This window comes from Hemiscyllium ocellatum, chromosome 11, assembly GCF_020745735.1.
Source record: "Hemiscyllium ocellatum isolate sHemOce1 chromosome 11, sHemOce1.pat.X.cur, whole genome shotgun sequence".
In the NCBI taxonomy this organism is placed as follows: Eukaryota; Metazoa; Chordata; class Chondrichthyes; order Orectolobiformes; family Hemiscylliidae; genus Hemiscyllium; species Hemiscyllium ocellatum.
The window spans coordinates 64,953,485-64,970,207 of NC_083411.1; the positions used below are offsets into that span (position 1 = coordinate 64,953,485).

A 16,723-nucleotide genomic window follows, 5' to 3' on the forward strand; every position below is an offset into this window, starting at 1 on the left:
ATTAATTAATCACTGATAACTTTTGTTTTTCAGTAGAAACAAGTAAATAATAACACGCCTTGTGGACCAGTTTCCTGAGTTCCTTAGGCCAAAGCGTCTTTATCTGACAGCTGGTCTTTGTTTGTTATTTTATTTCCTTGGCCTTCTGTTTGTAACACAGGTAAGTTGTAGCTTAGTCATTTGCGATGTTTCCACATATGAGCAATCAACCCTCTCTAGACAAGGATACTCAGTAAAATGAGACACTGTTTCATAAATCACAAAGAGTTAAGTTCAGTCCTAAATAAGCTCCCAGCATTTAGAACCCCACTGCTGGTTGGTTTTGGACCAGGGATGATGATAAAAATGGATAATTGGCAGTCCAGAATAAGAAGAATTACTGGAGGAGAGTGACTTCAATGGGCAAAGCATGGAGCTGAGCCAGAGAGACAGGAACAAAATTATGGTGGGAAAAACAGTCACTGAACAAAGGGCTATGTTTAAAATAGACATGATTCAAGTACAATCAAGGTAAGTTTCCCTCAAAAAGCAAAAGGAGAACAAACAAAATGCAGAGCTCTGAGGATGAACAAAGGAGATAGAATACAAAATGAAGAAGAAAAGTGAGGTTATGATGCGTGTCAAGACAAAAACTTCAAGCAGAACACTAAGGTTCAAAGGGGAAAGTGAAAAGCATATTGGAGAAGTGAAGGGGGTTTAATAAGAAGATTAAGGTCAGAGGTAAAGCCACCATGGGCCTACTGGGCCACAGAGAGACGATGAGTGATGGTTTAATGTGAGAATCACCACACCTCAGGGAAGGGGAGAGGTTGATACTTCGTGGTATCTTCAGCTGGTGCAGGAATTGAAACACACCTCTGACATCTCTCAGCATTTCAAGACAGCTGTCCAGCCAACTGTATTAACTGATGAGAAAGCACTGTCAGCCAAACATATCAAGGAATTCCAAAGTCTTCTATAGGCACATTAATAGCAAAATGAGGAGTTGAGTCAATTAGGGTAAAAAAAGGTGGTTTACACAGTGAATCATAGAATCCTATAGTACAGAAGAGGACCTTTGGCCCTCAAGTCTGTACAACCAAAATTATATTAATTCTACATTAATCTCACTTTCCAGCACTTGGCCCACAAGTTGAAATATAGGACATATGGAGACAAGAGACATGACTAAGGCGTTAACTGAATACCTTGCATCTGTCTCTTTACCAAGGAGGGAAGCGACACCAGTTATAGTAATGGAGGAGGAAGCTCTATCACGATAAAGATCAATATTCACCAGGAAGAAGTTTTGAGTAGGCAATCAATATTTAAATTGACAAGGTCCAGAAGCAGGTGTCATGCATCCAAGAACATTTAGGGAAGCAAATGTAGAAATTAAAGCACCACTGACCATAATTTTCCAGCCTTCCTAAACTCAGGGGAGGTGCTGATGGTTAGACAATTGCAGACGTTACGCCTTTATTTGTAAAAAAAACCTATGAAGGTAAGCCCAGCAATGACAGACAATTCAGTTTAACTTCAGTGGTGGATAAAAATCTGGAAACAAATATTAATGACAGAATCAGTTGAGGCATAGATAAATATGTGGGTTAATTCGGAACAGTCAGCGTGGATTTCTAAAAGGCAAATCATGGCTGACAATTCTTGAAGAGGTAATAGAAAGGATCGATGAGGGTAATGTCATTGATGTGGTGTACATGAACTTTCAAAACTCACTTTAAGCAATGTTACACAGCAGACTTATGAAGAAAGTTATAGCTCATGGTATAAAGGAGATAATAGCTGTCTGGATACAAAATTGGCTGGGTGAAAGAAAATGGAGAATAGTGATCACCAAATATTTTTTGGGTTGTAGGAAGGCTTGTAATGGAGTTCGCCAGAGATCGGATTGGAACAAAAACAGAAATTGCTGGTGAAACCCAGAAAGTCTGGCAGCATCTGTAGGGAGAAAGCAGAGTTAATGTTTCAAGTCCAGTGACTCATCATCGAGAAATGGTAACTCCACTTTCTCACCAGAGATATACCGTAGCTGCTAGGTTTCACCAGCAATTTCTGTTTGTGTTTTTGATTCAGATGTCCAACATCCATAGTTCCTTGTTTTACATCAGTTGTGGGAGCCCTGCTTTTCCTGCTTTATTTGCAGGGTATAGACCTTGTCTTGTAAGGGACAGTTTCAAAGTTTGGAGGTGACATGAACCTTGGAGGATTGTAAACTCTAAGCAAGAGAGTTGAAAAGTCCACAAGTTCACAGATATGTTGGTGAAGTGAGCAGGTAGCTTCCAGTAAAGCTCAATGCAAGAAGTTTGAGACGATCCATTTTGGGGAGAGAAAACATTTGTAACGTCAGGGGTGCAGTACTTAAGAAGTGCAGGAGTGGTCTGGGCAGCTTTTCACAGATCATTGAAGATAGTAGGACATGTAGAGAGAGCATATGGTATCCTGGGCTTTAATAATAGAGTTCTTAGGGTATAATAGCAAGAAGGTTATGTTGAACTTGTATAAGAAATTTGTTAATCCTCACCAGGTGTGCTGAGCACTGTTGTGAATGCTACAATATTGGAAGGATGTGAACACTTTGGAAGAATGCAGAAGAGATCGACAAAAATGATTCCAAAACGAGAAACTTAATGTATGAGAATACATTGGACAGTTTGGGTCATTCTCCTTAGAGAGGAGAGGAGGGGTCAAGAGAAGATGTGACAGACATTGCCAAACTCATATGAGGTCTGAATAGAGTAGATAGGGAGAAACTGTTCCCCTTTGTGAAAGGATCGAGAATGAGATGGCTCAGATTTAAAGCGATTTGCAAATGTAATGAAGAAGATCTTTTTCACGTTCAGGTCTGGAGTGCACAGCTTTGAAATGTGATGGTGAGTCAATTGAGGTATTGGTGATTATTTAATTGGAAAAAGGGTGTGAGGAAGGGGTGTGTGGCAGGAGTCATAATGCTTGCTGGGAAGCAGTGTGGACATAATGGGCTGAATGGCCACCTTCTGTACTGTAACAATCTATGATTCTGTGACTCTTTCTCTTGTTTGTTTGTGGAATGTGAGTATTGCTGGCTAAGAAGACAGTCAACAGGATGTGATTTATCCATTCCCTGCAGCCTTACAGTGCAGTGGGCAGGATAAATTTCCTAATAATGGGGCGCATGCCAATCACCAGCAGGAAGAGGTGCCATTCTTAGCAAGAGTATCCGATTGACCAGCCATTCCACTAGTGTCAGCAGTGCCACAAGCTCAGTGGTGGGCACTGCTGGTACTGCAGGCAAGGCCACATGTGGGACCAAGGAATCTCTAAATCCTGGATATTGGGTCGAGGAAGGTTTGGAAATCTTTGATTGGGATGGATTTTGCAGAGCAGTTGAGCATGATGCTGTGTGTAATTGGAGTGCCCCCAAGTTGCCCCCTGAAAACAACACCCTCCCTTCTTTCCTTCCCACCATTTTATGCATGTCTTTATAAACAAAATGTGGATTCCCACCGACTTGCTTTGCAAAATCCATTTCCAACTCTCCACCCTCAGTACCCTTGTCCCTTGATGAAGATTTCCAATTCCTTCCTGAAGGATCATCGTTGAGCTGAAATGTTAATCTTATTCATCTCCCTGTTGAATCTGTCTGCCCTGTTGAATAATTCTAGAATTTCCTGATTTCCATCTCAACCTTCCAGCACCTGAAATTCTTTGCTTTGTAAATCAACTTTCTTTTCTGCCTGGTGCCTGCTTTAGCTTGGTTGTGGGGAATGCAGTTTTGGAAAGTGCTCTTGCAGGACACTTGCCGAAGTGGTGAATGTTGAAGGTGTTCCTTGGTGAGTCAATTAAACAGGCTGCGTTCTCTTGGATTGTGTCATGCTTTCTGTGTTTCACAAAGTCCATAAGCCTCATCAATTGGATCACAAAACTGTAGAATAGAAATCAGAAGGAATGGTCATCAAACTTGACAGCACTGTGGTCAGACCTTACCTTAACTACTGCGTCCAGTTCTTCCCAACAAGACAGACAGACACATGGATACTGGAGACTGTAATGCTAGGAGCCACAAGACTGACCCCTAGAATTGGGGTTTTGAGTTATGAGGAAAGATTCAAGAAATTGTACTTTTCAGGCTGCAGACCAGTTCATTTTGAGAGGTGATCTCATGCGGTTATAGAATGTGATTTTACTCAGAATATTAAATTTATGAGATTGGAGAGCTTGGTTTAAAATGAGGAAAAGCAATTTGAGAATTTATGTCTGGAATTCTGCAACACATGAAGAATGATTGACACACAGCACTAATTTCTGCATTGAGCAGTGGAGGCTAAAATCTAGAAATCATTGATGAAGCAATCAGATGTTGCAATATCAGGGTGTTCACCAATTATTAACGTCTGTATGAAGATGGAGTGATGACCTTCCTCATCCAGGATAAAGCTGTGGTCTCTATATTTATTGCTGCCTTTAATTCCCACGATCGCAGTAATAAAAAGAAAATATTTTGACTAATGTTGCAGATTTAATTTAATAAAGACGATTGCAATTTGAGCAGAGGGAAAGTTGATGAGGAATATGTGTTATCTGAGAATGTAGTAGAGGTCATGGGAAGGGGAGATATCTAGAGGACTTTTGTGAACATTTCATAAATATCATTAGTACAATGTTCCCAGGAAGTTAAAACAGTGAATAAAATATTGAAAGGCATGGAAAGATCATAATATATAAATCCAGAGAGGTGTTGCACCTGACCGAGATCACATCTGGACAGAATCATAGACTCTCTGCAGTGTGGAAATACCATTTAGCCCATCAAGTCTGCATTGATCCTCTGAAGAGCTGCGCACCCAGAACCATCCTCTACCCTACAACCCTGCGTTCCCCATGGTTAATCTGCCTAGCCTTTGCATCCCTGGACACTATGAACAATTTAGCATGGCCAATCCACCTAATCCACATATCTTTGGACTGTGGAAGGAAACCAGAGCACCTGGAGTAAACCCACACAGACATGGGGAGAACTTATAAACTCCACACAGACAGTCACCCAAGGGTGGAATCAGACTTGCATTCCTGGCATTGTGAGGCAGCACTGCTAACCACTGACCCACCGTGCTGCTACATGCAACATTGATTGTTTATTTCAAAAAAGAAAAATGGAACACAACTGTGAGATTTAGATTTGCTTTATTATGCAACAAGAAGCTATTAAGATGTGCATGGTACCCTAGACATTTTAATATACAACCAAACTAAATATGTGGTATGTCTTGCTACTTTATTTTATATATACTGGCTGTTTTATTTTAAGGAAATGTTAACGTTTGGGCTAATTTACGTAAAGATTGATCTTCTAACGATCAGTATTGCAATGTAAGCAGTTAGTAAGAAAAACAAGCTAGCTGGGGGCAAGGGGTCAGCTTTGAAAAATAACAAAACCTTGAGCGAGACAATACTTCTGCTAATATGGTGCAAAAACAACCAGATAAGAGTACAAGGTGCGAGACGGTTGGTAAGTTCAAGGGCTGAAAATATCATTAGACAGGGAAGTGGGCTATGCGGCTGGAGTTCGAGACAATGAGGACATGATCATATGCTTTCTCTGTAAGAAATGAGATCATTGTAAAGCAATGACCCTCGTGACCTCTAGGGGCCATAGGGGAGGCTCTAAATTGCTATATAAGAAAGATCGCTGTAATGCTTGGGTACGCTTTTCTTTGGGAAGGCGTCCAATTCTGCAGAATTTGTTAATAAAATCTTTGTTCTCTTGAATTTGTCCAGAGCGATTATTTAGAAGTGAATTTTCATTTCTAACAACTTGGGGGCTCGTCCGGCTCCACACTCCGGCTGCGGTGGGCTCGAGGAAGGACATCGGAGACGGTGCACCCTACCGAGTTCGGTAGTCTCCGATTCCTTCCTCGCCGTCCCGCTTCGCGGCTTGAGCGAGTGGTATCCGGGAGGCTCAGGAGAACAAAGAGGGAGGAGACTGGCCAGTCATAAAGGGACAAACGGGCAGGGGATCGAGTAATTTTGGTGCACCGAAGCCAGGTAGGCACAGATTTCTTCTGTTGCGTTCGGACAGGTTTGGTCTCTGATTGATGCGCGAAACTCAAGGACACCTTGTCTTGTCAGGTGTTGTTTACGTACCGGAGTCTCTGCGCTCAATCGGTTACCAGGGTTTGGTCTCTGCTTGATGCACAGGACTCAAGGACACCTTGTCTTGTCAGGTGTTGTTTACGTACCGGAGTCTCTGCGCTCAATCAGTTACCAGGGTTTGGTCTCTGACTGATGCGAAACTCAAGGACACCTTGCCTTGTTTGGTGTTGTTTACGTACCGGAGACTCTGCGTTCAGTCAGTTACCAAGGGTTGATTACCTGTTGCCGCTACCTGGTCGATCATAAGGAAATCCGGTGAGTGTGGGATATTCTTGTTTCTCGCACGGGCGGTTTATTTGCTTGTACTTATCTTCGGTATGGGAAACGGGGGCACAAGAGTGCCTAAACCGTTGCCTGATGAAGAATACAAGGGGGTGCCGGATGATAGCCCGTTAGGACGAATGTTACGTAACTGGGGTCATGGAAAAAGAAAGGGGAAGTCTAGACGAAAAATGGTTAAATTTTGCGAAAAATGGTCACAACAACCGATTCAAGGGGGTTCTGTTTGGTGGCCCAAATTTGGATCGGACGAGGATTGGGTTTGTCAAATTTTAAATGATCATTTAAAGAATAAATATAATCCAAGACTAAAACAGAGAGAAACAGAGAGAGAGAGACATGAGGAGAAAAGGGGATAAAGAAGTAGTGAGACTGTCCCCGCACGGGAGGTCCCGGTTGGGGAACGGACCACAGGATTTGTTGTAGCCCCATTAAACTCAAATGATATAAGACAACTGAAGTTTTTTTTTACCAGCAGTTTGCAGTAAGACCGACAGAGAGAGAGAGAGAGAGAGAACTTCTTGCAAAACATTTAACTCTCTGTGATTCGGGTTGAATGCACATTTGTTTGTTGGTGATTGAATGAGGAAGTTTTATTCACTGGAACTTGAGTTCCAGGATTGTTTTAAATGTGATTTTTATGAAAACTTAACATGATTTATTTTCACTATGTGAAGGACAGTTGTAGTTAGGACTTCCATAGTTATTATCTGAGACCTTGGATTCGGCTAAGACAGTTATGATTATTTTATGACCTAAAGTATTGTAATTGAGAAATAGTTAGGAGTACACAAGAAAACTAATTTTGGATCTAAATTAGGATACTAAATCTGGGTGATTACAGTGGGTTTTAAAATTTGGGAACTGTATGTATTTTATATTTTAAATATTAAATACTAAATAAATGGATATAAATATATAAATATGTTTACAGTTTAGGAACAGGCTTTAAAGTTAGTCAAGCATGAATTATTAAAATTGGTGTTTGAGGATATGAGAAGTTTGGAACATTACAATATTTCTTAAAAAGTGCCTATAGGGGACAAGGAAATTGGGTTTGTGTGTGACCCCCTCACCAGTGGGGAGGTCGGAACATTTAAAAAGGAAATGACGGTCCTGGATGAGAATCCGATAGGATTGTCAGAACAAATTAATTAATGTTTGAGGCCCAGTCTATATATGTGGGCTGAGATAATGTCTATTTTTGAATATACTATTTACTGGGGGAGAAAGGAGACTTATATGGGGATACTGAATAGGGAAAGTGGTAATTGAGATTTTTGTAAAAAAAACTAGTAACAGCGCCGGTATTAAGCTTGCCGGACAATTTGGCATGGGAGGGGGATGGTTAGGGGTGAGGACAAATATCCCCTTCAGAACCCTAACTGAGACAACCATAATATAGAAAAGTGAAATAATATACTAGACATGCAAAATTTGATAATCTGAGGGATACAAACTTGCATCCCCAAACAGCGAAAGTTAGCCAAGGTTTTCGACCTGAGGCAGGGAAAGGACGAGTCTCCCTGTCCATTCTTACACAGATTAAGGGAGCGGTAGAAATGAGTACAAAGGCATGGCCTGATATCCAGAAGAAGTTACAGAAGATAGAGGACGGGAGCAGTAGAAATGAGTCGGAGTTGTTACAGGAGGTTCAGAAGGTATTTGTATAGAGAGGCATAATGGCGGAGGAACGGAAGGCTAAGATACTGGTAGCAGTAGTATGGGAGGACTGTATGAAAGACAAAAGGAGTTGGATAAATACGGTGTTTATCTAAACCTGAATATTTATGTCTGTGTGGGCCGCCCCCCCGTAGGAATTTTGTGTTGGTGAAGATTTATGTGTGTCTTTGTGTGTGCAAATTTGATTGTAAAAAAAATAGTCTCTGTGGATGTGAGAATTTGTGTTTATGTATGGATTTTTTTTTATATAAAAAAAAGGGCTTCTCAGCTAACAAGCAGTTTAACACTTTGTGGTCTGGCTTGAATTCATCTGTTTGTTAGTGCATGAATGTTTGAGCGTTTGTCACCTAGAGCGTGAGTCATGAGATATGTGGCTTCGCTGTTTCTCGTTTACTCCACCAGGGATTCCTGACTCAGACCCCTCCACTCGATATCCACCTCCACAAAGTGGAACCGGGAGACTGGGTTTTGATAAAATCCTGGAAACCGAAGAAACTCCAATCACTCTGGGAGGGACCGTTTCAGGTGTTACTCACCACCGAAGTTGCCATACGAACAAAAGAAAAAGGGTGGACTCACACCGCCAGACTAAAAGGCCCGGTGTCGCCGCCCAAAGAGGACTCTTGGTCGTGTGAGGCCGGTGATGAACCGTTGGTGGTGAAGTTAAAGAAACATCAAAAATGAACTCTCTTGGGACTCTTTTGCTACATACTGTATTATTATTTGCCTTCCTTTTAGTGGGGAAATTGACTGGTAACTGTGATAAATGCCGCTCTAGGGTTCGGGTGTGGGACACTGAGTTAGAGTTACGCGGATCCTTTGTATCCCACTCCTCTTATGCTAATAATACTCGCTGTTATGACATATACTCACGCCAAAAGTGCTGGGAAAAGGGAAAACTATACTATCAAGTAAAAAACAGGGGATATCTCGGTCTATCTAAGGCTAGGGTCTATCGTTGCCCTTTTATAAATTACGAATGGTTGTGTATGTCAACAGACAGTTTACAGGGACATGCTGAATTGCTGGAAACAGATAAAAGAAGACCTAAAGGGGAATGTGCCAAATGCGGCGCCATAGTTCAACTGGGAGATCCTAACTTCTTCTCCCTTTGCCATGATGAGGAATCACGGGAGGAATGTTGGGAGGATGGGAAATTGTATTATCAAATGTTAAATAAGGGATATATTGGATGGCCTGAGGGGAGGGTCCATGAATGTATTTGGGAAGAACACGAATGGGTCTGCATTAAAAAAAAGACGGTTGGGATAAGGCTAACAGGCTGTGCGACAAATGCCGCCAAACTGTGAAATGGGGAGACCATGTCTTTCCGGGGTCTTTTGTGTTTCACACTAAAATAAGTGGTGCCTGTTACAACCGGGAGAAAATGATACCATTTTGGGAGGATGGGGAACATTACTACCAGGTATTCAGCCTGGGATATTACACGAGTGGAAATATAGACTGTCCACTTATGGAATAATGGCTCTGTATCAGTTTTACTGGCTCGACAGCGGACCACTTTGACCGGGTTAAGGAAATATATCCCGGGTTAGAGAAATCTATTCCAAATTACGATGCCAGAATAGCCGCCTCAGCCAAGGTTTCCTCCCTCTATGAGGACGTTGAGAGTTGGCTTACTCTTCCTGATGTTGCGAAAAAATCTCTTTATTGACTTCACGTCTCAAATTGCCAAAATTTTAAATGTGACGAGGTGTTGGGTTTGTGGGGGTCCGCATATGACCGAGCAGTGGCCATGGACGGGGGAGAGTTTGGATGTTCAGGAAATCCTCGAATACAATTGGACTTACTCCAAGAACAGAATTTATCAAGTCTGGAAATTGCAGAATACCCCGACGGGCCACTTCTGCATTGGGAAACAAGGGTCCCGCCCAGTTGGTGACAGCCCCTGTCAGCGGGTCTTGAATCTCACCACAGACACTTGGTGGCCCCGACCCTTGGTTGGTTTCTCACCAAACAACCCCTTGGGTTGTCTTTCACCCAACAAGGGGATCTCACCTGCAGGCGGTTGCATCCCACCTCTGATTCCTGGAATTGCAGTGGTTCTGGCCCTTATGCGTGAATGCCGGGAATTAGAGAGGCATGGGACGGTGTTGCCAGGGACAGTGGAGGGGGGTCCAGCTCCTGATGGTTTATTTTGGATTTGTGGGGATCTGGCGTATTCCAGGTTACCACAGGAATGGGGTGGCTTATGCTTCCTCGGTATAGTCAGACCGGAGTTCTTTCTCCTCCCCCGTGATCAAGGGGCTGACCTAGGGGTTAAGTTGTTAAACTCCCTGCAACAGAGGCCCGGAAGACTGGCACGGAAGCGTAGGAGTGCTAGTCAGTGGAATGTCCACAAGTACGGAGACATCCACTTGGCCAAGTGGGGCGCAGATTGGCCACCGTCCCGTATCATTGAGTATTATGGGCCGGCAAGTTGGGCTCAGGATGGCACTTGGGGTTACAGAACTCCAATTTATATGCTTAATCGTATCATTCGCTTGCAGGCGGTGATGGAAATAATCACCAACAAAACCGCCTTCGCATTGGAATTACTGGCTAGATAGCAGTCTCAAATGAGGGCTGCAATATATCAGAATCGTCTTGCTTTAGACTACCTGCTTGCCTCTGAAGGGGGTGTCTGCGGGAAGTTTAACACGACAAATTGTTGTCTGGAGATAGACGATAACTACGAGGCTGTCCTAAAAATCACCCGGGACATCCGTAAAATAGCCCATGTACCTGTCCAGACGTGGCGACCTATAGGGGACGCTAGTTGGTGGAACACGCTTTTTGGGGGTGGCTGGTGGCGCATGGCATTAATAATGATGGTGGGTGTCGGGGCCCTGTTCCTCGTTATTCCCTGTCTGGTTCCTTGTGTTAGGGTATTGATCCAACGCCATATCGCCCAGATGCAAGCCATTGCCATACCCCAACATGGTACTCATGAACTTAAAGTTTTACTATTGAAAAGACAGAAGGACCTCCCTGAGCCGTAATTCAGCCTATTCTGTTACGCATGCACATCTTAAAAAGAAAAAGGGTGGAGTTGTGAGATTTAGATTTGCTTTATTATGCAACAAGAAGCTATTAAGATGTGCATGGTACCCTAGACATTTTAATATACAACCAAACTAAATATGTGGTATGTCTTGCTACTTTATTTTATATATACTGGCTGTTTTATTTTAAGGAAATGTTAACGTTTGGGCTAATTTACGTAAAGATTGATCTTCTAACGATCAGTATTGCAATGTAAGCAGTTAGTAAGAAAAACAAGCTAGCTGGGGGCAAGGGATCAGCTTTGAAAAATAACGAAACCTTGAGCGAGACAATACTTCTGCTAATATGGTGCAAAAACAACCAGATAAGAGTACAAGGGGCGAGACGGTTGGTAAGTTCAAGGGCTGAAAATATCATTAGACAGGGAAGTGGGCTATGCGGCTGGAGTTCGAGACAATGAGGACATGATCATATGCTTTCTCTGTAAGAAATGAGATCATTGTAAAGCAATGACCCTCGTGACCTCTAGGGGCCATAGGGGAGGCTCTAAATTGCTATATAAGAAAGATCGCTGTAATGCTTGGGTACGCTTTTCTTTGGGAAGGCGTCCAATTCTGCAGAATTTGTTAATAAAATCTTTGTTCTCTTGAATTTGTCCAGAGCGATTATTTAGAAGTGAATTTTCATTTCTAACAACAACTAATTCCAGCCCTTCAAGGAATGAGAATAAATCGAGCAAACAGGGTATTTTGCGGTTGAGAAAAGATAAATTCTTAAATCCTTTTAATGTCTATTTTAAAGATTTGAATGTTATGTTTTTTTCCATTTAATGCTTTCTAATTTACCATTTCATTTTAGGCTGGGATTTATTGGTTACATTTAATGGATTATTTCTGTACTGGATGGATTCTCATTGTAGTTGCTCTGTTGGAACTCATTGGTCTCAGCTGGATCTATGGTGGGTATGACTGGAAAAAAAAATAATTACAATTGAAATATATTTATGAGAATACTTTCACCTCTTCAGAGAACACTACAAAGTCTACACTGGATATTGTGCAGATTACTATAGGGTTTGAACAGTTAGTGAGGATTTAGACTTGAGTCAAATGAATAATGACAGAGGCAAAAGTTTAGGATTTTAAAATTCATGAACTAATTTTATTGAACTATGTTTCAAAATCACAAGGCTATGATACAGATATAACAGGTGAACAACATCATGCATGTCCCACAGTGAAAAGCAAAATTTCGAAACTAATTGACTTGCTATTCAATCATGCCCTCACTTGATAACTACCCCACAGCAACTGAATCCTTCCAATCCAATTAACCTGTGGCATACTTGCCTTCATTGGAAGTGGCATTGATTGTAAGGGTAGGCAAATTATGCTGCAGCTTTATGGAACTTTAGTTAGGTCACACTTGGTGTATTACATACAGTTCTGGTCACCACAGTAGCAGATGGATGTGGATGCTTAGGAGACGTTTACTAGGATGTTGCAGGGTATGGGGATTTTAGCTATGAAGAACATTTAGACAGACTGGGTTTGTTTTCATTGGAATATGCAAGGTTGAGGGTGACTTGATAGAAGTTTAGAAGATTGTGATGGCATGGATTGAGTGGAAGGTAAGAGTTTTTTTTCCCAGGGTGGAGGGATCAATTATTAGGGGACACACTTTCAAGGTGTGGGGGGATGTTTCGAAGTGATCTACAAGGCATGTTTTTCACACAAAGGGTGGTGAGTGCCTGGAACACGCCTGCTAGAGGAGATGGTGGAAGTAGACACAATAGCAGCATTCAAGAAGCACCTGGACAAATACATGAATAGGAAGGGAATAGAGGGATACAGATCCTGTTCGTGAGGACAGTTTTATTATGGAAGAGCAAAATGTGTAAGCGCAGGCTTAGAGGGCCGATAGGCCTATTTCTATACAGTTGTGTTCTTTGTCCATTCTGACTGTTTCAAAACCCCCAAATATTCCCTTCCTCCTTCATAACAGAAGCATCACATGGGTAGATTCTTAACATTGTTTCAAGACTTCTCACTTCCCTGACCACAATGATGATCCTACAGAATCAGGAGATTCCCTTAATGAGATTGTTCCTGTGAGTGTCTTGATCATCATAGAGATTAGGAACATTAATATGCTTCCTGATCCTTTATCTTTGGACACAGGAATAAGAGTAGGCCATTCAGTCCATCAAACCTGTTCCCCTATTTAATACCATCATGGTCAGTCAACACACCAATGTCTTTTATCTGTGCTATCCATATCCATTCATTCCATTGGACAAGTTTCTTGGTCATTTTCTTGCCCTTATAGTGCCCTGAGAATACAGCCAAGGGAATACTATTTACTGATGACCTGTTTACAGGAATTAACATAAGCCATTGTTTCCACTCCCTTAACTATTGTTCACACAAAGATCAGGCTCATCAATTCTAAAGTGATGAATGCAATTTCTTAGCCGACATTTTACATTTCCAGATTTTGGAAGACCAGGCATTGGCTGGAAGCTGTACACCAGGATCAGGCAGATGTCCCAACACACTGGCTATATGGGAATTGCCTGGGAATGTATGATACTCATGGAAATACCCAGTGTCAAAAATCCTCTGAATAAGTTCCAACTCTGAGTTAGAGACAGAGACTTCAGAAAGTTCTGACTGACTTATAATTACCCAGGAAATGTTAGAAGGATTAAAATCTGCTCTCATTATAAAAATGACTCCCTCAATCATTCACGTTGACCTGACAATGAATAACATTGACAGTCTCCCACCAAGTCATTCACCTGTGACATCACGTCCCATGGGCATGTGACCACCCACCACTCTCTATTCCAGACAACACACACCTCTCATCTCCACTATCAAACACTCCCAACTCCATATCTGACCAGATCCAAATCTTCCACAACCCTGCTCCACAACCAACATGACTTCACCACATCATCAATCCCCACTCATTGGCACCTTTGGCCTCAACCTGCCACCTCACTTCATCTCCCATTCACCTTGAACACTTGTCTTCTCGAAACAGTGTGAGAGTTCCTTCAAGACCTTTAAATCTTGGAGTACAGATAATCGATTTGGTGATAAGGAACACTCTGTTCATCCAATTTGAAATCTTCAGCGATCCTTTCTCTGTTTAACCTGTTCATCAATGCCACCTGTACAAGATGAACTTCAACAGAAAACAAGCTGCCCTGAAGACAGGACAGTGCGAGTGATGGTGTCTCTCTGCTTCCTTGCCATTCACAGGGATAAACAGATTCATCAAGGACATGGAGATGATGATTGGGAAAAGGAATTGGCTTTTCTGGCTCTGGTGGAGAGCTTGTTGGATTCTGATCTCTCCGTGCATTTTAACCGTAAGGAGATGTTACATCTTTGAGTGATTTAAGCTGAATGTAAAAATGTACAGTAAGTCCCTTTCATCATGTTACTGATTTTACTTTCTGTGTTTATTTCATTCAGGCAATCTTAGTCTGGTCCTTAACAACATTTGCCCTTCCAACATATGGACCAGTTGAATACTCTGTCTGGTCAATAGCGCTGGGCTGGTGTATGATCATCTTCTGTATTATGTGGGTACCCATAATAGCCGTGGCGAGAGTTGTCCAAGCTGAGGGCCCCACCTTTTGGCAGGTGAGGAAATGTTTGAAAGATCGGGAAACAGTTTCTGTGACAGCCTCTCAGACTCCTACTTTACAGCAACTTTTAGTAATACAGTGCCTCCACTGCTATATTATATCCCACTGTACTCCCAAGAAGTGTCATAAAGTAAAATCTTACACCAAACCTCACGACAAATTACACAGTAGAAGAACAGAAGCTTGGCTGAACCAGTCGGTGTGAAGATATGTTGAGAAGGAGAAAAGAGAAATAGAGAAGTGGAGATTAATGGAGCAATTCCAAAGTTTAGAGCTTTGACTGCTAGAGACAGACTTAGAGGCATGTAGATCTCTCAAAACTTGTCGGATTTAAGGTGATTACAGAGGGAAAGTCCTGGGTATTCATGGAAAAGTGGGCCAGGTCTATGCCGAGTCCAAACCAATCCAGAGTCACTTAAAGATGGCAATGGGTTCTGATTCCAGTCGTTAGCCCCCTTCCAGGCGTGGCCAGTTATCGCTGGTTAACAATTCCTCACCACTACATTCCCAAGCTGACAGGTTCCAAGAAGCAAAAATCTTCAAGCAACCCTCAACTTTTAATGAAGATGGGGCAGCTTCACCATGGCCCTGGTTCACAGCCTCTCACAGGCTTTAGACATTAATCTGGATTTGAGAATTTTTGTGAAAGGTGAGAACAAAACCTCTTATCTATGTCTATTCTGTGTGCCCATGCCCACTGAATGTTAACCCATGCTCGTTCACCCAGTTGGTATTCAAAACAAGATTTGTGAATGGGTATTTGCTTTAGTCAGCAGCTGCATAGTTGCCTCTGTGTTTCTAAAGGTCATTGATTATATGGTTTCGTCAGTAAGTTTGGTTGTCTATTTCAGAACAGTCTTTGGGGCTTCTCTTTAACTCACAGTAGCCCTTGTTGGAAATGTATTACCACAATGTCATCAATGCACATTGTGTCTCGAGGATGTGTGATCAGGGTTTTGTTAAAAAAAACACTGACTAATTAGTGTCGTGTTCTCAATAAAATGATAATCTTTTAGATGTAGTAGCTACTTCATAAAATTAGAATAAATTGATTACTTAGTAACGCTGTTTAAATTGAAAAACTGTTCCTGCAATAGAGCATTTCAAAAAATTTCAGTTCGATTTAATTTCAAGATTAGTTGGATATAATACATGTCTCCAGATTTCATTGCAAATGAATATCACAATTCAGTCAGTTTAGACATGGGAGTCTGATCTCTGTAATAAACACACAGATTGAACATGTTTCGCTACAATATGACTTGCCAAGTATTGGAACAAACTGCAATATAATATGATTAGGAACAGCTTTCTTTTACAGTGGAATTAATCGGTGGATTAATATTGTGTAGGAATTGTTAAATATTTCACTTCTGTTTTCATAGAAAATTTCTGCTGCATGTACAGCAGCTCCTGAATGGGGCCCACACCTGGAACAACACAGAGGGGAAAGATACAGGAAGAAGCCTGACTCTACAGAAGCCCTGACTCATGTGCAATGTCTTGTCACTCCTGAGATTTGAGGAATTTTGAAAAAATGTTTTGTTCAATTGGCCAAAAAAGACCCTGATAAATGCTTTTTCTTGTTTATACCCCCTGTAATTGCAATGGGAGTTTTTCAGAACTGTTTTCAGCTCCACCAAGAGCCAGGTATCACCTTGGTTAAAGTTTTCTTTGAGCCTTTTCGCCTTTTAAGCAGTTCCTTCAGGTTGAGGATGGTAAGGTTGATTGGTAAGTCCAATGCGTGATCTGTAGACTCAGCCTCATGCGGTTGAGGTGGGCTGTTTGAGGCTGTGTGCACTCCTTCTGATGCTTTAATTTCATTTCTGCACATTCTGCGTTGATTGTCTTGATCTGTTTCGTGTCCTCTCAGATAAGGCTTCACCATTTTGGATGTTCACAAACTAGATACTCCTATGAGACAACAGAGGTCTTTTATCTCCTCAGGGAATGCTTTGAGGACAT

At 41.8% G+C, this 16,723-nt stretch overlaps 1 pseudogene; it reads left to right on the top strand.

Moving 5' to 3' along the window:
- The window catches only part of LOC132820043 (sodium- and chloride-dependent neutral and basic amino acid transporter B(0+)-like), a 272,793-nt pseudogene extending 256,512 nt beyond the window's left edge, over window positions 1-16,281 (top strand).
- Window positions 16,282-16,723: the final 442 nt, after the last annotated feature.